Raw genomic sequence first — 21,305 nt, forward strand, 5'->3', positions numbered from 1 at the left:
GCAAGGGTGGGGCGGAGGGCGGGCGCAAGGTGGAAGGAGGTTACAAAACACCTCTCCGCGCGCCGCGCCGCGATAGGGTGGGGCGGGGCCGGCGCTGGGCGGGCAGGGCGTGAGTCACGTGGGTGGAAGGGGGACGGGGGAGGCCCGGCCGGCGGCGGGGGCGTGGGGCGCGGGAGCTCCGCTCTCTCTCGACCCGCGCCGCCCGGCGCGGTGCAGCCCTCCCCGCCTCTCCTGCCCCGGGGCCGAGAGAGAGCGTGGCGGGGAGGGAGTGCCTCAGCCGGGCCGGGGGGAGGAGGGTAGTTGGCCGGGGAAGAGGGACAGACCCGCGGGCTCCGGGCTGGCTCCTAGGAGCGGCTGCTCTGGTGAGGGCGGCGGCGGGGGACGGGCCGGGCGTTAGCAGCGGGCTGGGGCTGGGGGGCGGGTAGGAGGCGCGGGAGGCAGCCGGGCGCGGGTGGCCAGAGCCGCCGGGGCGGGGACAGGGTCTCCGGCGGGTTTGCGAGCGCCTGGCGGGGGGCCGGGGATCTGTAGCTGCCGCGGCGCCCGAGGCTTGGCCGGGCGTGTGCCCGTCGGGCAGCCGGAGCGCGACCGCCCTCGGCGGCTGCTGCTCACGCTCGCCTCCGGCCGCTTGGGCTGGCCCCTCTTCCCCCTGTGTTAGTTTTTCGATGGAGGACACGATAAGATAAAAGTTGCAAGATAAAGCAAAAGCTCTTTGTCCTTAGGGTTTATGTATTTCCTTCTCTTTTCTTGAATGTTTCCAGCACTTCGTGTCGCACGCCTGTAGGATGGGGTCCGATGCTGTCATTGTTTAGACCCGCTGTGCATGTGCTGTGCTGTAACACCCAGATGGTGCAGTAAACTTTATGGTTTCCAAAGTGTAAAATAGTAAGTTGAGCTATTTTACTACTTACATGCACTACCCCAAAGTGTAAAATAGTAAGTCAAGGGGAAGTACCTCATATGTTTTACCTAAACCAAATAGTAGTCACAGTGCAATTTCACGGTGAAATCTTCAGGGTTTCCAGATGTATATCAGCCTCTAATGAAAACTTAAAGTCTACTGCGTAAGTGCTATGTATTTATAGCTGATGTGGTGCTTTTTTTTTTTTTTTAACGTCAGAAGGCTGTCATAAATTCAGAAGTCTCTGATAAATATAGCAGTTTTTCTAAAACCTTACAGACAAGGCTTACACATCATGAAAATTCATTTATATCCTTATGAAAGGAGCAAAGGTACATTTGCCTTAAGCTGTATTTTACATGATATGCTGGAGGATGATATTGAAGGTTACTAAGAGGCTATAGGCAAAGATACCATGGCTGTAAATAACTAGACACATCTGGAATTAGGTGTGTTTTGTCTGAACTCAGCCACTCTAAACTGCATCCTTTGCCTTTACAGTGTCTTTCAAATTCCTAAAGTCAAAGAAAAAAAATGTTACCATAATTGAAATATGAGGGAGAACATGGGTATATTTTAAACATGGATAGGAAAGAGCATCTCAGAATAATGCAAAAAAAAAATGGAGTTAGGAAATGACAGTCTAAGGAAAGATCAAATAGATGCCTGTAGTGAGAACTTGAATGGTGATGGGATGAGGTAAAACACTTTGAATTATTATGAATGGTTTTAATGAGTTGTGGATTCTGTTTTAGATGTGTCAAGTGTGAGTTGGCCCTTCACAAATTATCTGGGAGATTAGCGGAGAATTTGGACATGAGTAAAACTGAAAGTACTACTGTTGGCCATCAGTAAAGAGAACAGTAGTTTATTATGCATTTCAGATTAGATTACTTGTGGAAATGGAGAAGAAAATTAAAACAGGACAAAGTTCAGGGCTTTGTGGGACTTCCTTAAAAAGCTGGAATTAGGATAGTAAGGTTGTCCTCTGCAGGAACAATTAAAAACAAATAGAAATGAAAACCTGTTTCTTACCACTGTTGCTACTTCCAATAACTCCTGTAAAAGTTCATATGTTAGAATTTATACCAATGATTCAAGCAGTATTGTCATCTACAGTCAGCTGTTTTGCATAATTCCCAGTGTACAGGAATTAAATAATGGCTTTATCAGTCTTGGGGTCTTGGAGCAGAAGAGTTGAGGTTTTTCCCATCGTCTTTCACTTCACAACAATTGAAAACATTGAAAGAAGAGAGTTGGGGTAGGATGGATGAATAGATGGGTATGGATTTCTACCACGTCAAAATCTATCTTCAGTGTTTTTCTTCAGAGCTTGCTCTTTCTGCTAGCAGTACTTGCTGTCACTGTATCCCCTCACTGTCTCCTGATGTTTGCGATACATGCTGTTTTCTACATACACAGTTGCCCTTATTGTCTTAGGTCTCTCTTGGAAACTCAGGGCTTCCATGCATTAAGAAAAGAAATTATCTAGATTCTGATAGACAAAAGATTGATTTTTGCTTAAGTTTGTTCTGGTGGTTGTAGAAAGTTGAAGTTCATTAAATTGAAGATACAGCCTTCAAATTTGTCCTTAAATGTATGCCAGCAGTATGCTGCAGGAATAGAGGGAATCCTCTGGATATGAAGTACTTTTGGAGCCTGGCATTCTACAGCTGAGTTCAGGAAGAGTATGAAGAAGTTCATATAAAAGAATCCATTACATAAAGGTAATCCCTGAGACACAGATCTCTGGAATCTGAGAGATTATTTGGGGAGAAATCTGACTCTGTATTCACCTTGTCCTTACTCTCTAGCTCTTAGTTTTTATTACCGCTGGAAAGTGTGTACTGGGCCTAGCTGGACCTTGTTATCACCCAGTGTGGTCATTCTTATATCTTTAAGCTACAGTTGATTCTTCACACTTTGGTGTATTATTTCACTTTTGGCATATTTAAACAAGAAAAAAAATCAGTTTTCTAATCTTTAACTGTGTTGCCATCAGGATGTGATAATTATGTAAGAGGAAAAAAAAAAGACATGTAACTTTTTATTAGATTAGATAACATACACCTCCACCACCACTCCACTAAAAATAGCGCACGCACAAAAACCCGTGTTGTTCTTTTTTTTTCTCTTGTAGGGTAGGGTCAGATAAATGATACTTCAAAACCAAACCATGTCATTGTGCAGTTCATGTGGACCATTCTAAGAAAGACTTTGGGAGTTGTCCCTTCCCTTCCTACTGTAGAGCAGCAGTATTTTACAACTGCTTATGTAAGTCTTGGTTGTCCTTGTTCAGAGAGGTACCCACAAAGTACTATTACTTAAGCTGTTGATTCGATGTTTCTATAAGCAATGCCTTGTACAAGTAGTGTGCACAAGCCAATTAAACATGAGATGACAATAAAATAGTGTTTGAAGTTGTATTTTAATCTGCTTTAGATACATTATACACAATTATTCTGATTTAAGATCTTCAGAAAACAACAGCAGTATAAACAAAATGAAGCAAAACCAACCCAGGCTGAGGGAACAGGCAAGCAGTGGACCTAAAAATTAATACCTGTGTACTGGAAATCTGGAGCCATTTTACAGTCTTTCTTGGCATATATCCCAAGAAAAATTAGTTAACCCAAAGAAGGTGGTTATATTCTAAGAGAAATGTGGTAATGGCTTTCTGGCTGTTTACCTCTATTTCTTTAAAGGTAGCTAGTTAGCTATCCAGCTGTTGTAACTTTTTGCCAAGATATGTGTAGCAAAGGCAAAATAACATGAATTGGAGAAAGATTAGATTAGGCAAATATGTCATACTCTTAAAAAAAAGAGTCATAATTTTCCTGAGAACTAATTGTTCTACTGAGAACCTAACACCTTCTAAGAAAAAATAAACATGGAAAAAGGAAATATCAAACCATATTAAACAAAGCAATTCTTGAACAGCATTTGAGGACCTTAGCTGATGTTTGAGTCACTTCAGCCCCGGCTAAGAAATAATGCTCAAAGTCAACTTGGTTTTGTTTTATTTCAGTTTGTTCTTTGTTGCTTAGTAGACTTTTGCGGCTTTAGTGAGTTCTGGCAGACAGACTTTTAAATAGAAAAATGCTCAGCATCACTGCAGTAAAACAAATGCCAACCTTTGTGCAACAGTGTTGGGCAGAAGTTGGCTTTGAGTAATTTTTTAAGTACGAGAGGTCACAAAACTGCATTTGCTGCTTGGTCCCAAAAGTTAGTTAAGTTGAACTGAACAGGGCTAGACTGCTACCACTATCTCTGGCATTTCTGTACCACACTGCAGTATGGGTTTTCCAAAGGATCTCAGTTCCCTTTGAGAAAATTGGAACTGTGGAAATAAGGCCCTTAGTAAATTATTTAATTACACTTAGTAATTATGTATGCACTAGTAAGTATAAAAAAAACCCAACAACTGCACGGAGGATAAACAGTTAACTACATGTTGGAAAGATAAGTATCTCATGAAAAATAAAAAGGGAGGCAAAGCATAATAGGATGTAAGATACTTAACCAGGTAGAGTAATGACACAGTTTATTGGCTAGATCCAATAAAGGACTTAAATACCTAAAGCAGGATTTAGGGAGAATTCAGGTGCCTAAATCCCAAAATGCAATCTGAGAAATCTCACACAGCTGCTGCCTAACCCAGGAGATGCCTAAAATCAGAAGGGTCTTCCTTGGTTTTAATTTGTATCTCTTGAGTATCTAGGGTTTTACTTCTGTGCACATTCAGTGTGTAGCCGCTAGAGCAGTTTAGCACCTATTTCCCATTCAGCCGTTTACAGACCTCAGTTTAAGTGTCCAAGGGCTCTCTTTTGTCAGTGTTCTCAGGCCACACCAAGCATACATTCATATTCAGAGATTCTTAGTTTGCTGTAGCTGCTTGCGTTTAGCATGAAGGATGGGGAGATTGAATAACCTTTTATTTAACAACCAGTCTGTTAGATTACTGAGAGTTGGAAGATTTTGTTTGGTTCTGAGTGTTTAAACCCATCTCCTCCTCACAACTAATCTATCTTAAAGAGTGACTGCATGAATTTAAATTGCCTTAGGAGCATGAATTAGAGATGAGGATGTGTCACTCCCTGCTAAATGCCCCGTTCCTTGGGATAAATCTCACACATCGTTTCTATTCCTACAGACTACAGGATTCTTCGCTTCACAGCGGCACAACTTTAACAGGAATGGAGCAGAGTCTTTGTTTTCAGTAGCCCTGTCTCTTGCTGGGTAGGATTACTTTTCGACATATGTTGAATCTTTTTTTGTTTAATGGGGATACACAGCAACAATAGGTTGCTATATGAGAGGCATTTGTTTTCTCACTTTCTTCTGTTATCCTGGCTGTGATTTAACAGAATACAGCAAGCCCTACTCCATTTTCTTAACAGAATGGTAATTGGATCCAAACGTTAAGAGAGGACTCTGGGCTACGGATTGTAAGGACACTGTGATGTCTGTGTCCTGGCCTGAGTTAAGTTTCTAAGGAGTTGCAATAATACTGCTGCATTTCTTGCAGACTAGCATTAGACAACCGTGATGCCTCAGGATGGTACTGAACTTCATCATACATACTGTATAGCATACGTGGGTATTTCATGTGAAGTTCTAGATTTTTTGGGGGGGAGAGGAAAAACAGAAAACTGAAACAGTTTGCAATCACATAATTTTAAGTGTCCAGTTAACTTGTTCCTTTGCTTTGTACCAGGACTAAATGTATCCCCTTCTAAAATGCTACACAGTTGTCACACATAATATTGGCATGTTTGGATATATATGAATATGTTTGTATGGATATTAATACCAACTGCCATTAATAAGTGGGGTTTGATAAATCTGACACTTATACTTTGAAATTGTGGAAATATGTTGACTGTCCTGGAAACACCAATGAGTGGAGTCACTCATTTCAGTTCATTGTATTTTTTTGTTTCCCATATGTTATGATACGTGGTTGTGCATTCCAAAAGATAGCTGAATGTTGCTATGTGTGCAAGACAACAAACTTAAAAATGAGATCAAGAAGGTTTTATTTTAAATTTCTCCAGCTTAAAAAAGTAATTTGGCTCCAGATATGACATGAGTCATATTTGTCTTTTCTTTAGGAAAAGAACCCTTGGACTGATTGGACTCCTTCCTTCTGCCATTGTTGCCTGGTAGGAGAGTCACATATAATCTACAGATTTATAAAATAGCTAAATACTCAGTGGAACATTCGCTCCTATTAATATACATTGTAATTATTCAAATAATAATGCACTTATGGCATGAGTTACTAAATTTAAAGAGATACAGAACTGAATAATCAGATACTTATTCTTGAAATTAAAGCTCTTAGTGCAGGACTGTAACTGAATAATGAACAAAAAGCAGAATAATAGCTAAGAAAGTACTAAAAAGACTTTAATTAAAGAAGGATTTTTTAAAATAAAAATTGATCGCTAAGAAAGTGCAAAAAGCAAGTAAGTAATCATTTTTTCAGTTTATCAGGATGTTTTCCTTCAGCTGAAAGTTGCTGGCTAGCAGTTGTGTTGCATATACTAATTTTTTTTTTCTGGGTATTAATGATTTCACATTCAAGAAGTACAAGCTGGTTATTTTTAAAATAATGTATAGCAAAAGTGAAAGATAATGATTGGGATATATGTTCTGTGTTCTAGGACAATTTATTTTAGTATCTGTTTATATATTGGATGTTTTGCATATACTTATGGTCATCCTCTGAGATAAATTATATTCATATATATTTAGTTTTGAATATATTCTGCCAAATAGGAGAATTCTCTTTTAATTTCTAATAGTTATTGCTGTTCATTCTTATATGATTAAAAAAGAGGGGGGAAAATTAGTCATTTTGTTGTATTTGCATTAGAAGTATGCCTCTATTGTAAAACCAAATCTTAAACCAAGGGAGAAGGAAGAAAAAAAGCTTATTCTGCTTGACATTTAGCCTCTTGAAAAAGCACAACTTTCTTTTCTGGCAAGTCAGTGATAAACGTGGAATTAAATTCAGAGTTTCAGTGAATTAAAATACATTTTAGTAAACGCATACAGAAATCAGAAAATACTTTGCAGCCTACTTTTAGTGGTGAGGAAAAAAAAAAAGTTACTGCTAGACTGGACTTCAGGTGGAGTATAATACTATTGACCATGATTGTCAGGTACCTTTGCCTACAGCTAGACAGTATACATCAATACTAGATAAATCACTGAGTTTCCAGATAGTTAATGATAAACTTACTAGTCTTTAAAAAACCAAAAGGTGTTGATACAGTTACAAAATTTGGATTTACTTATTCTTCTTAGATTAACTCTTTAGGATCAGAGCAGCAACTTCTTCTTGTCTTAGATATTTCTCATTCATAGAGTTTGATAGAGTTTGCATGTATATCTGCTTTTTTCTTATCTAATGAGCATCCTTCCTTCAGAGGTTTTAAAACTTAGGGCAACTATTTGCCATCAGTGAGAACAGACAATACATGAATATTCTTCAGAGACTATGGATAGTACTCTACTAAATGTAGCGTTATGTGAAGAAAATCTGAGCTGGACAAAAGTGATTATTTTAAATTTAATCAAGATGGCAGAAAACATTTAATTAAATGGCCTAATTGACAATAATTTATCTCAGCATCAAGATAAATGTTACAGTTCATTCTGACTATTCAATATTGCCTTTCTACATTGGTTCATACCTATTTACTATTACTTATGTACTGTTTGGTTCTTGAACATTAGTAGCATCACATAGCAGCACATTGTGAATATAGGCACATCTTTTCAGCTTTTCCTACAAGCATACTGTAGGAAATGTACACTTTTATATCACTTCTGCCAAAGACAGCAGATGACAGGATTGAATTTGGAGACTTAGTTTTTTTCGGTGGAGCACAGGATCATACAGGAGAGAAGTGAGCACTCTCAAATTCTTAATTTCAGCATGACTGTGTAAAGAACATTTGGTGTTTCAGTCTTTCTCCTACCTATTTCTCCTTCACCATATTTATGCAACAGGTTAAATGAGTATCTGGTCTTTGGCTGTTGTCCACAAACGATCTATGTAGAGACAAAAGAACACCTCATTTAATTTCATTTTCATTCCTGAAAAAACAATAAGACTTTTTTTTCCCCTCCAACATATATTGGACATAATTTTTCCATGCAGTGGTACAAAGTTTCAGTCATATGAGTGTAGGCTGATCACACTTTCTCCCAGGTGTCTCTACGGTAAGTAACCTGTCCCAAACGGATTCTGTCTTACATGTTCTGTCCTTGTCATACTACATATAAGCACTATATTTTAGGGGTCTTTTTTAATCATTTGTGTCCCACAACTCCTGATTTTCCAGGGAAGGGTTTCACAAGAGCTGAAAGACTGTGATAAACCCATGCATATGAGAGTATTTTTTAAATCACATAATGTATTCTATTTATCTTCATATTGTACCTCTAATCAAAAAAATCACAATGCTTTAAGTGAACAGCTTATCCTGCTGTTTTTCAGGGGTTTGCTGCCATGCTGGATCTGTTTCACATTCGCATTTTGCTGGGTTGGTATTGGCCGATCACCTGAGAGCCCCACCTCACACCCAGTTCATGCTGTCCTTCACTGAAGAGCTGAAAACTTGACAAGCTGTTGTCATTGTTTTCCTTTCTGACACATTGCAGAGCCTTCTTGTTACAAAGTACTTGGTTGGTGTCCTGGGGCTCTCAGCTGTGGAGATTTGATGTATGGCTCATTGTGTCAAGTTTCATCACTCCTGTAGTATTTCATCTTCCCCCTGATATTGCTTTAACACCCCAATTCCTGGCCATAAATCTAAGCCAAAAGTTAACTGTTGTGGTTTAGGCCCTGCTGGGACCCGAGACCATGTTGCTGTTGTCCTTCCGCCACCCTTGGACCAGACAGGGCAGCGAGTGGGATACTAACCCCGGGGTTGAGATAAGGAAAAATTTAATACAACAGTGTAACAAATAATAATCCGAACAACAATAGCAATAGCAGTAAGTGTAATAACAACAGGACAAGAGATATACAGAGATATACCACAAGGATACAGCAGTCCTGTTGCGGGTACCGTCAGGGACAAAAGCAATCCCAGAAACTGTTCCCGCGCTTGGGTGCCCAACCTGACATCAGCATGGTATGGAATAACCCGGCTGGAGCTCCCTCCCCATTGCTGGGGAAACTTAACCCTATCCTAGCTGAACCAGGACATCCGTGTAGACTAGATGTAAATATTTATTATTAATTGTAGAAATAGAAGGTGCAACATATTTTTCTTTATTGTATTTAAACATTTATTTTTTAAAAAAATTCCTTTTTGAGGTTCTTTTTTTGGTATTTGTATTACCTTGATAGAAATGGTGAGTGGGATACTCTGATGTTTACAGTACTAATGCCTGGGGGCTAGCAGACTCAGAATTCTTGAGTTCTGCAACATCATTAATAAAATTAATACTCAACCCAGTAATTGATTCCAGGCTTAAAAGCAGGTTATACTGATTGTAGGGCTGATTCATATCTTAGGCAGAGTATGTAAGTATTAACTGTTATGGTTAAGTAAACAATAATACATCAGAATGAAAGGTTTCTGAATAAACTGTGTACTGATAGATTACAGCATATCAGAGTCTGCATGCCGAGAATGATGAAATGTGAGCAAAAAAGGCACCAGCCTATAGTTTAATTTTTCCAGATGTCTTTCTCATTGAAAAAGACTTATATTGTAAGAGAAATATTTGAAGAGGGAAATTTAGGTAGAATAAGTAATACTAGGAAGAAGGTGGAAGCAAACAGATCATTTGCATTTTCCAAAGACATACTGCAAATCTCTTTGATTATATTTGCACTAGTGAGACCAAGCTGTCCTTCTAACTGAAATCACCTCTTTCCAGATGGCATAAAGCTGGCAAGTCATGGATGTGGCTACCTTCTGATGTCACCTAAAGCAAAATATAGGTTGTGTTCAGATTGTACTATAGCTTATTTCCCTGTGTTGACAGTGTTTTGAGAGCACAGTAGCTGGGAGGAACCTCTGATCCTTCCTTTTTTGCTCCAAACAGGAGAGTATGAACGGTAACATGTGTCAGTAAGTCTGAAAGAAGTCTTCAGTCCTGGTGCTCCTTCATTGTGAGACAGTGACTACCATTCTGAGGATCTCAATGGAAAGCCATAATGCTTTTATCAATTCTTATTGCACATAACAGTTTCTCCCCAGAATTACTGTTTTAAGAAATCTTGCTTTAAAATCAACCTTGCTTTAACGTGATTTACATAAGAAATAAGAATTCCTATAGAAAGATTGATCGTTGTTTTTAAATACTCACTTGTACAATTCTTAGATGTTCTAGTCAGTTGATTTTTTTGAAAATTTTGGATTTCAGAATACAGGGTTTTACCTTAGATTCCACTATTGTTTCCACTGCATACTTCATTCCTACAATTCTCATGTCATTATCCTATTAAAATTTAAATATATGCATGAACATGTATGTACGTACCTGTGAACAAAGTATTTACAAGCTTTTTAAAAACAGTTTGCATTAGCTTCTGTAAGACTTAGTGTTTTCTGAAACAAAAATTAAGTAGAGTTTTAAATGAAGAGAGTAATAAGCGCTAGTAAATGTTTAAAAAAAATCTGTAAAAGTGGTACAGTGTGCTTTTCTGCATTCCAGAACTTTCAGTAGTTTTTCTTCCCTGTGATCAGTGTGCTGTGCAGGTCCTATTTTAGAAAGACCTACCCCATTTTGGTTATTCAAGCTATTATAGGTTTTTCTTGCAAGTAAGCAGATCATCATTTCTACTGTCAAACAGAAAGGGTATTCACAAGAAAACTCCTTGCTGCACTTTTAGATAAAGGGAAGGACACGCAGGTGGTGGAATGACTGGTACCAAGCAGGAGCTGCTGGTTGCAATGAGCTGGCTCAGTTTATCCTGCGGCTGAGGTGTATGTGTTTCACAGAGGCCTGAAGGTCAAACCAGGTGTGCAGCACAGGCCTGGTGGACCCACTCAGGTTAGCTGCTGTGTGGGTCACTAGCTTCTTGATGTACAGTGGTCTTCTGGTCAGGATCACTATGGCGTGTTGCAGGTTAAAGGAAAGAAAAGGATCTTTTGAATGGTTTATAATGTGAACAAGCTTCCCTCCAAAGAAATTGGTATTAGTTTTGAAAGTATTAGCAGTGCATACCTCTATTCCTGCTTTAGCCCATACTATAGACTGCCAGCACCACCCTATCAAAATGTACATATTGCTTTGAGAAACCTCTGCAATTATTTCTCCTGTTGCAGATGCAACATCCTGTTGCAGACACAATGATCAATTAAAAATGAATTGTGAAGCCAATTAATAATACTTATAAAAAATTTAATTGTTATTCATGTAAGGTCTTAGGCAGTGCTGAATGAAATTAGGAATTTTTTTTTCTAAAGCAGTGTCCAATTTCTTTTTTAAATTCCAGATAGAACAGAAATTTTTTTCAATTTTTGCTTGCTCAGTTGGGATACAGACAGATGGATGTACAAAGACACATCCCTAAAATTATATTTCTTTATATTTATTTATTAACACCTGACCTAACATGCTTTATTTCATGTAAATTCAGCTCTCAGCATTTTCCATTTGAGGTCAGTAGCACATGGGAATGTTAGAGGGGCTCAATGTACTTGTTCTGTGGTACAAGCTAGATTCTCTGGCCAGAATATACTTCTCACAATGCAGAAAAAAATTCACAGATCTCCAGACGGATGTTTTCCTGCAGGCCTGGTCCTTAGAAGGAATGGAAGTTTGAACTCCTGCTTAACTTGGTAAATGGGCAGAGTTGGAGATATATTCAGTGTTTAATAAACTAGTTGGGAACAATGTTTTAGATGAGATGGAGAAAACAAAATATCATAGTTTGAAATTATGTTTAGTTTTCTCACTAGAAAATTGGCAGTTAACAACTGCATTATTTGTCAAAAAATCTTTCAAGCAAGAAACTGAAGTCAACTCTATTTGCATTACACTAATGGGTTGAGATTTTAAACAATTTTCTAATTACTTTATCATAAATAATGCATCCCAGAAGTCATATATGTTTGGATGTAAGAGAGGTGCAGTTTTAGGAAAGTGAAGATAAAGACAAAAATAGAGATTGTTGCCAACCTTACAAATAATTATTTAGTATGACGATGTTGGTAGTGAAGTTTTAAAAACTGCATTTTTTATTGAGATTCAGTTTTCAGCGGAAGAGTGTAGTTACTGAAAACAACAAAATCAATAAACTATAATAGTCAGGTTTAATTTACTGTTAATTTCATTAACAGATTAATTTTTTAGCTGTTTCATTCCATTATGCATAACTGTTCCAATTATGCAGGAATTTTAATAAATAACTGCAACTTTATATTTAATTCCTTTTGGTTTGTCATAGAGTTTGAACTTAATGAGTGCCATAGGACAGTTTCTGTACTTGATCTGCATAATCCCTGCGGAAGGCAACTGAGTTCTGGGTCACCAAAGCTCATTCATATTAGAGATTGTGGGCATTTCAGACATTAAGCAAGAATATGGAATCCCTTATGTTCACACAGAAAAATATTCCTGCAGTTGTGCTTGCTTTTAAGCAACTGACTTTTGTCCTTACGTACTCCATCTTTCGGTGGCCTCCAATAAAATGCATGGTGTAGCCACAGACTAGCAGTTGGTTTTGCACTGGAGAAATTTCCACTGAAGACTGTTTTTGGGCATAGGCAAAAGAAGCAGATGCCAAGAGTATTAGGCTGCTAGGAGAAGTCACTGTCTGCTCCATCTGTGCCAGAGCTGCAGCCCTGTGTACAGCCTGTAGTCCCTTCTTGCTGCTTTGCTCATGCATGTTAAGTGAGGAGAGTGTTGGAAAGCACGGAATGGTAGTTGCTACAGAGTTGTCAGTGGCTCTTTCCAGCCATTAATTTCATGCTCTCCTCCTTTTCCTCCTACTTTATGGATCATGCAGCTACAGAAGTAAATCTTGTTTTCTAAGAACTTGCTCTGACTTTCTAGGCACAGCTCATTTCCTCACCTACCCTCCACCCCTTTTATATGACAAGCCCTTTCTGGAACCTCAGATGATACAGAAATGCTATGAGATAGACCTGTTTTTTAGGGAAAAACTGTTTGCAGGAGTAATACTAGGAAGTGCTTATGTAGGAGTATGGTGGGAATTTAAATCTGCTTTGACACATTTGTGATTGACAGTGAATAATGTTTTGAGTGATCTTTTGTGCAGCTGAAGTGGAGTTATGCTGGTGGTTTTGCAGCAGTGGAGATTTCCAAATATTCCCCCAATATATGTACAATTACAAGGTGACACCACTGCAAAGAAGTCACAGAACAAGAGGCAATGGGCACAAACTGAAAATACTTAAAAATAAGAAAAGGTTTTTTTACTGTGAGGGTGATCAAACTCTGGAACAGGTTGCCCAGAGAGCTTGTGGAGTCTTCATCCTTGGAAATATTAAAAAACAGAGTGGATATGTCCTGAGCAGCCTGCTCTAGTTCACCATCCTTTGAGCAGAGGATGGACCAAAGACCTCCAGTGGTCACTTCCAGTCACAACCAATCTGTTACTCTGTTGTTGTAAGAAAAGCAGGCAATAATCCTTCTGAAAGTGAAGAGGTAATTCCCTGGAGTATTGTTCTGGCTTCCCTCAATTTGTGGTTCAGAGACTTCTTAATATATTCTGTTGTCACTTTATCGACCTTTAATTACTACAAAGGTTGTAAGTGTAAATTATACATGCAAAAAACAGATGCCAAAATAATTGTTAATGAATAGCTCTAATTGTATAGTCACTAATTAGAAACATTTTGAGTAATAATGGGACAGATTTTGATTTCTCTGAAGTCTGTAGTTAAAACTTCCATTGACTTCGTGGGGCTAGGGATTTGACCCATTACATTTTATATCTGACATAAAATATAAAAATAAATATAAAGCAAAGTGAATAGGTTAGTTATATATTTAAACATTCTATAAACCCCAAACCTATGATAATAGGAAGTTCAAGTTACTTCTGCCTCCAACTGTCAGGTAGCTATCTCTGGTCTGCTCTTTGCACAGTCTCGTAATTGCTGTGCACCAGCAATGTGCATTACTTGCTGGCATGATGATTTGTCTGTTTGGCAGAAAGGAAAAACTGGGAAGCTTCATTATTCTGTAGAAAGGCTTTTAAATGCGTAGAAGCAGCCTGGGAGTGCACAGTTGAGGAAAAGGCCCTTTTATATGACAAGCCACACTTGTATTTTGCTGTATGAAAAAATCTCTGGATTTCTGATGTTTCACAGTGGAAAATATTATTCTCGTGTTTGATAAATGAAACTGTCTCCAAAGCAAGCATATAAATGATAGAGTAAATATGTTTTCTCACTAAAGGAATAGTTTCAGGAAAAGAGGATTAAAATTCTTGGAAAATCAGCAAGACAGCTACAAGTGTCAGGTGATTATATGGCCTTGTATAAGTGCAGTGTTTGGTGTCTAGCCAAGTATCTTTAAAACTTATAGAGCAACTTCTGTTCACATTTAGGCCAGCATAAATCTGAAAGCCCTTTAAAAAAATGGGAACAGTGTTTGCTCCTATGTTAGAGCTCTTTTTAAAAAAAGAAAAAAATGTCTCTATCAAAAGAAATTTCTTTACAACGGGGAATTCTTAAAGGGGATGATGCGGTTAAAACAGGGGCTTGCAAGAACTGAGTTTTATTCCTGCCTTTCTTGTAGATCTCCTGTACTGTAGGGAGCAAGCTATCTTTGTGGCTGTCTCTGTCTTAACCATAGCAAATATATTGTGTTTGTCTATATCTGATATTCCATCAATATAGTGTGTGTGTGGAGGGGGGGGGTGGTTGGTAAGTACATTATCTATTTGTTGCATGGTAGTGCATTAAAATAATTTTGTTTGTTATTGGTTTTGTTTCATGGAGAAAACCTAGTTGGAATTAAGCGGGAGAAAATACTTTTAATTGAGGTGGGTTTTTTTTTTTAAATTTACCCCCCATTTAGTCTAGTAGTGCAGGTGGTAATAAAGTGCATCTGGATTGAACCCATCTTAAATAAGTAATTTATTTGTATTGTTTGGTAGATTTTTTTTTGACATGTAATAATCTTTCAAAGGCTGTTTTTTTTCAAGATAGCATCCAGAATGCAAATTGTGTTCCGTAATGTTATTTTCCTTGCACTTCCACTCTTTTTTTATCTCATGCTTAGTTTTTGTGCAGTTTACATTGCATTACTTATTCATTTGAGGTTTGAAATATCTTTAAACTTGGTGAGAGACATAATACCATTGAATAATTCTTTTTGAATTATTCAAATCTTCAGGTATTTAGAATTAGAAAAGCAAGATCTTACACTGGTAGAACATTGCTTGAAGTGCTGAAGATAACTGGCTAAATCTGGTGAGTACTAATTAGGTAGAATTTGTCAGTCTGTCACTCTTACAGATTTTCCTGATCACATACTGAACATACACAAAGCAAGAGAGTAGATATAGTGAGTTCAAGAATTGTCTTCAGAGTGATCCTTTGTTCAAGAGAGATTTATGAACTGATGTTCAACAGATGCATAAAATGTTTCCAGATGGCAACAGAATGAAAGATGTCACAGAGATCTCAGGAAAGGAAGTCAGAATTGGCAGGAATGTATTTGAAAATATGTTAGCTTTTACTGAAAGTGTGAATTTGGACATCAGAGAAGTCCTGGAATGCCTGCCAGGCTGTATTCTCTGTCCCCACATCCCCACTAGGCTTTTAGCACTGTAGTTGCCCACCAGGCAGCATCAGATGAGTCATCATGAAAACCAAGGACAACTTTACTTGAGAGGGAGAATGCAGAATATGAACCTTTGCTGAGACAATCCAACTGCCATCTGTATGTTTTTCTGATGAATGGCATTATTATATCGTTTTGTGCCAAATGAGTAAACTATTTTCACCACACAAAGACTGTCTACTCCAGCACACATTACATGCAAACTACCAAGCACAAATTTCAGGGTGATCTTTGCAATGTGAATTTGCTCTGCCAGTTGGAAACTGAACCAATGAGTTCTGGTTAGAAAACTTAATGCCAAAAAAAGTGTAGGCCTCTGATGGATGACTGGGTCATGAGAACTCCACAACTTTCCAGGAGCTTGTAAAATACAACTGTGTCCATCACTGCCATATTAGCAACCAGTTGACTCAAGTTACAGAGAGATGTACAAGCTGAAAATGTATAAGAAAAGAATGATGCTGAATAGGAGGATGGTATGCAAGAGCATTTCAGTGAAGAACTGGAGGAGAATAAAAAGAAGAATTAAGATGTTGAGGTATTCCCTAGTGCTTTACAGGAACCTTACAGTACCTCTAACCTGATTTCATTAAGGAAAATTACACTATTGGTTTACAGTCTATTTAAATAATGAATATGTATTCTATACTCATAGTAAGGACTCTTTTTAATACCTAATTTTTATAAAACCAGCATTTTTTAATAATAAAATAGTTATCATAACTAAACTACCCCTCAAAGAAGGATTTCATACTAGCAAAGCCTAGAGATCTGTATTATCGGAAAGCATTCACTAGCTCAGATGTAGCAACTTTTATGATCTTAAATTTTGGCTTGTTGAGTGGTGTTTCTTTGTGCAGTCTGTCTTCTCATATAATGAAGTCTACTCACAGATTTCCTAAAGCCTCTCTGCAAATTCACATTTTCTGGCAGCTCATGTTTATGCCATGATCATGTGATTTCAGTGGAATAATGTTAGAAATGGACCAATGGCTGCCTGAGTGAAGCTCTGTGGAAAGAGAAAAGTCATAGAAAAACTTGAGCTTTTCTTATCAATTAAAGTAATTTACAGCAACATAATATAAATACAGTCAGAGTTCATGTTATGAGCATATAGGGGAAACAATGCAACATGTTTGAAAGGTGTCCTTCCTGGTCTTGGTGCTGTTTAGTGTTTCTTATTCTGCCTTACGCAGCAGTGTTTAATACTAAATGCTTTCAAAAACAGAGCATATCAAATGATGTTAGCACATTCCCTTTTCATAACACTGGTAAGTGTAGCATTGAAGAATGCTGTCATTACGGAGCAATAAAAGTAAGATTTTCCATGAAGAATACCTCCATTGCACAGCTTTCAGCGGTAGTGCAAAAGGACTCATGTTGGTATGACCTCAGTCCTTGAAGACACAGCTAGGATTTTGGTTATGCTTGTAACAGTACGTACAGCAAACTGTTGATGAAAAGTTACACTTCTTTTTATTATTCCTTTGTTTAAGATGTGTATTTATTTTGCATTCTGTATGTACCTTTCATCTCAAGATATATTTAGTAAATAATTTATGAAAAACTGGAGGTTATTTGCCCCCACTTTAGGGTGAAACAAACTGCTGTATATCAGCAACATGACTTGTTAGGACAGGAAGTAAAGAGGAATGTCTAGTTGATACTGCAGTGCAAGGATTTGAGAGACAAAAAATACACCTTTACATGAGATTAACCTCTTGACATCAGAATTGACATCTCTACTCTCCCAAAACCTCATTAAAACTTACAGAAGTTGTTAGGACAAGAATCTCAGTCTCGTCTGAAGAATGATAATTCCTGAAATACTATTTTAGTAGAAATATCACGCTCTGACACTAGTTTAGTAGAGGATCAGAGATTATCTGATGAATTACTTATGTCAGTTCCTGCTGCACCTTAGATTTACCTGCCAGCTCCTTTAGTTGGGTGTGTAATCAACTGTTTGAGAAAAATAAGACAATAAGAAGATTACAAAATGTAAATTTAAAGTGTACAAAAAGTTTGAACAACTTGAAATTTAATCAGATTTGGAATGTTTCATCTTTATAATAAATAAAACTAACACAAAGATTTTTTAGTATCTCAGAATCATAATGCAGTGATATGTGTCTTGAGGGGGAGAGACATTTTTAAGCATTTCCTGATACTATTTGCCAAACTCTGTTAAATGATTTACTGAGTAGTTTCAGGGCTTGGTTACTGTACAGTTCTTCAGTGTTAATATATCACTCTTTCATCTGGAATGAAATTACCAAGAAGATGATTTCTCTTGATATTTTTTTGGAAGCAGTAATAATTTTGTGTCTCATGACATTTGAATTGCATGATGGTTATTTAAATATGTTTATTTTTTTTTTAGATCTTTAATCATTTCCACATCATTTCTTTGTCTTTCACAAGAACCTCTAATATTACCAGTAGCAGTTCTGTTTCTCTGTGTCATTCTTTGCCCTATTAATTGCTTCATTGGCTCTCCCTTGCCATGGGGGAATTACACTTTTCTTTCAAATTGTCCAATTTTAAAAAATAAGTAAAATAAACTGGGATCAATTTGTTCAAATCTTTATTTATCCTTTCAAACCTGAACAAATAATTGTGTGCCCTAAACAACTACATCAGGTGGTCTTGTAGAAGATACTTGTCCCACAGACCTTGCTTTACTTTCCTGTCAAGAGATCTGCATTCAACGAGGCTATGGTATGACTAAAATATGGCTAAAGGAGGAATGTGTCTAAGAACTAGTGATTCTGTAACAGCTGATTCTGGTTTTTTTGCTAAAGCTGGGAGATGAGGGGGAGGTCACATACAGTAACACTCTGCTATGCAGTCATGGAGGACAGAATGGGTCTTCTTCAGGCTTTGCAGTCCCTCTCTGCCATGCAAGGCTGTGCTCCACATTGAGTTGGAGTTCAGCTTTTGAGCTTTATTTGTCCCAGGATGAGAGTTGCAATTGGTTGCAGAGAAACTGTCCCTTAGCAGAGGTCCAGACATGTAAGAAACTTTTCCTGTTCTTCAGACAAAGATGTATCTACCTTAGATATATTGAATTTTTCTAGTTATTTTCCTACCTACGATTCTAAATGTTATTTCTGCAATCATGTATGACCCTGCTAGTTACTTAACCAGTTGCTTTCTGACAGCATATTTGATGTTCAGAAAAGTCAAAGCAAGAAGTGTGTTCATTAGTTACTCTGTTTTTGCAAGTCATTTTCTGACATAATTTTTGGTGAAAAATGTTTCAAAACAGAAACTTTTTGTAAGGCTTGAAAAGCAGCAATAAGAATTAATATTTTTAGTTTGTTGTAACTTCTCCAAAATGTCTACCGTGTTGCTGACTCAGAGTAGCTTTCAGAGTAGGAGAACTGGATGTCAGCCATCATACTTACATAAGAAAATTTTTTAAAAAGTAAGCAATTTGTTGATCTTCAGTCCTCTGTCTAGATTATCCTCACCATAACCTTTGTAACCTTTGATTAAAAAGTGCTATATAGAATAAAGTCTACCTTTTAATGAAGCTTAGTTTACTTGTGCTGGAAATTAAAAATGTGGCAGACTACTTTTCAAACCAGAATAGTGAATTGCGTTACAGCATTGAGAAGGTTGATACACAGAAGTAAACCAAAGCATAACAAATACATAAATAAGAAATCCTGAAATTTGGATTAATTACGTTATGATACATGGTAGCTTTGTTAATTCATCAGAAAACAATGTTATTCTTTTTGAACTTAATGAGCACAAGTCTGTTTATCACATGCCTTTATAAATAAGTGTCTTTGCAGATGTTTTCTCTTTGTTGAAAATACTTTTTCTCCCTTCAGGGCATGCTACACTATTAAATTAAACGATGAATTTCCTTGCTTATTACAGAAGACACTTATAACACTGTGGCAGGCATAGCACTAGTATAACTTTTTAATATAAATTTTAAGAACTATTTACAGATTATTTCAGTAGTATAGCGCTGATGTATTTTATCTGGCAAAAATTTTTACTATAAATTTTAAGAATCATTTACACATTATTTACTGCATTGATGCTATGTCTGGTTAATCAAAAATGATGAGCTAATTTCATTGATAGTGATATCTCATACAATAAATACCATGAATTTCACTGACAGTTAAAGGGTCTGGGTCAGTTAGGATCCTTTTAATATCCTAATTAATTATTAATTATTTGTCCACCTTATCCATACTTCCTATATCTGCAATCCCCATTTCTTTCATAGTGTTGTTCAGATTCTCAGTTATTGTCTAATGTCAAATGTCATGTTGTCAGTGTTACCTCAGACAACCCTTCTGTTAATGACTGGATGATTTCTTCAACAGACAGAATAAACACAATCACAAAACTATTTCTGAAGAGGCTTTATAAAACGCTAAAGAGTGACAGGTGAATGAAAGGTTAGGAGTTACGGGGTTGTTTAGGAAAAAAAATAATTCTAAATTACAATATACTCTGATACACTCCCATTTATTTTACATTTCAGCCTGAGAGAATTCATTATTCCTGTCTTTTACAGTGAAAAACTGAGATCACTTGGAAACTTAACAATTAGTAAAGAATAATATCTTTCATTTGCACACCCTGTTTAAATGTAGTACCTGCTGACTTCCCAGCACTGAAATTTTGCAGGGTTTTTTTAAGATAATATGTTCAAATCTGGGTCTGCTGACAGCTCATACCTAGAGAGTTAAATATTAGAAACCTAGAATGTCTTTGCTTACCAGTCAAGTTTGGCCTGTACTGATGCTTGTGAAGTTAAGCAGTTGTCACATTCTTTAAATATAGCTATAAAGCACAAGCTTCAAATATGCTTGCCTGGGCATAAGAAACATTCAGCACGGTTTGAATATACTGTAAATTACTTTGGGCTCTTTCTAAAGAAAAGTTCCTTGGCATAGTTTCTAAGAGGCATGCTTCCCTCACTAGAAGAACAGTGTAGGGAAATTAGATACAAAACCACGAGAGGTGATAAAGAGCTGTAAAATTAGGTTTGTATTTTGTGATAATGTCTGTGAAATCCTTCCTGAAGTGATACAAAGTGGACATGATATAAAAAGACATTGTAAAAGAAGCCAAGTCTGTACGGAACCATAACAGAAGTCCTGAGAGGGCAGTGTCCTAGTGCTCCATTGTATAGTCACCAAGGATGTAGATGCCTTTTTCAAAAAAAACCCCAAACAAAACAAACCACCAAGGTAGTGCTGTGTCATCATGTAACATTCGGTTCAGTAAATGGCCTTAGTTTGAATCAGTCACCAACAGAAGAAAAGGGAGGAATGTTGAGCATGTGTTTAGGTGTGATAAGTTATTAGTGTTCATGCAACACTAACATCCATCAGACACTCTGAAGGAATGGAATGCAGTGGTTCTGCTGTGAGGAAATGTTTATGTTGGATAGCCTCTGCTAATGCTGACTGTGGTTGTCACCATTTTAATGATGCTGCCATAATATCTCTTGTAGGTGAGATACATTACAACCTTACTGCTGTGAGTTGTGGCTTGAGCACTTTACACATGTGGAATGGTTTGCGTTCTGTATCTATAGTAACTAACTGCTGACATTTTCACTAAACGCTGT

At 37.4% G+C, this 21,305-nt stretch overlaps 1 protein-coding gene across 8 annotated transcripts in view; it reads left to right on the plus strand.

Annotated features, from left to right (window-relative positions):
- Positions 1-208: 208 nt before the first annotated feature.
- Positions 209-21,305, plus strand: part of TRMT9B (tRNA methyltransferase 9B (putative)) — a 141,868-nt gene continuing 120,771 nt past the window's right edge. For 2 of the 8 annotated variants that reach the window (XM_074904869.1, XM_074904871.1), the window contains exons 1-5: positions 209-362; positions 759-882; positions 2,505-2,625; positions 5,052-5,137; positions 6,013-6,063. The gene's annotated coding sequence lies outside the window, so the exon portion shown is untranslated. Of the gene's footprint in view, positions 363-758; positions 883-2,152; positions 2,626-5,051; positions 5,138-6,012; positions 6,064-21,305 lie in introns of those variants that run through there. The other 6 variants (XM_074904874.1, XM_074904881.1, XM_074904876.1 and 3 more) reach the window with 4 other exon arrangements.

Source organism: Athene noctua, chromosome 4 (genome assembly GCF_965140245.1).
Source record: "Athene noctua chromosome 4, bAthNoc1.hap1.1, whole genome shotgun sequence".
Lineage (NCBI taxonomy): Eukaryota > Metazoa > Chordata > Aves > Strigiformes > Strigidae > Athene > Athene noctua.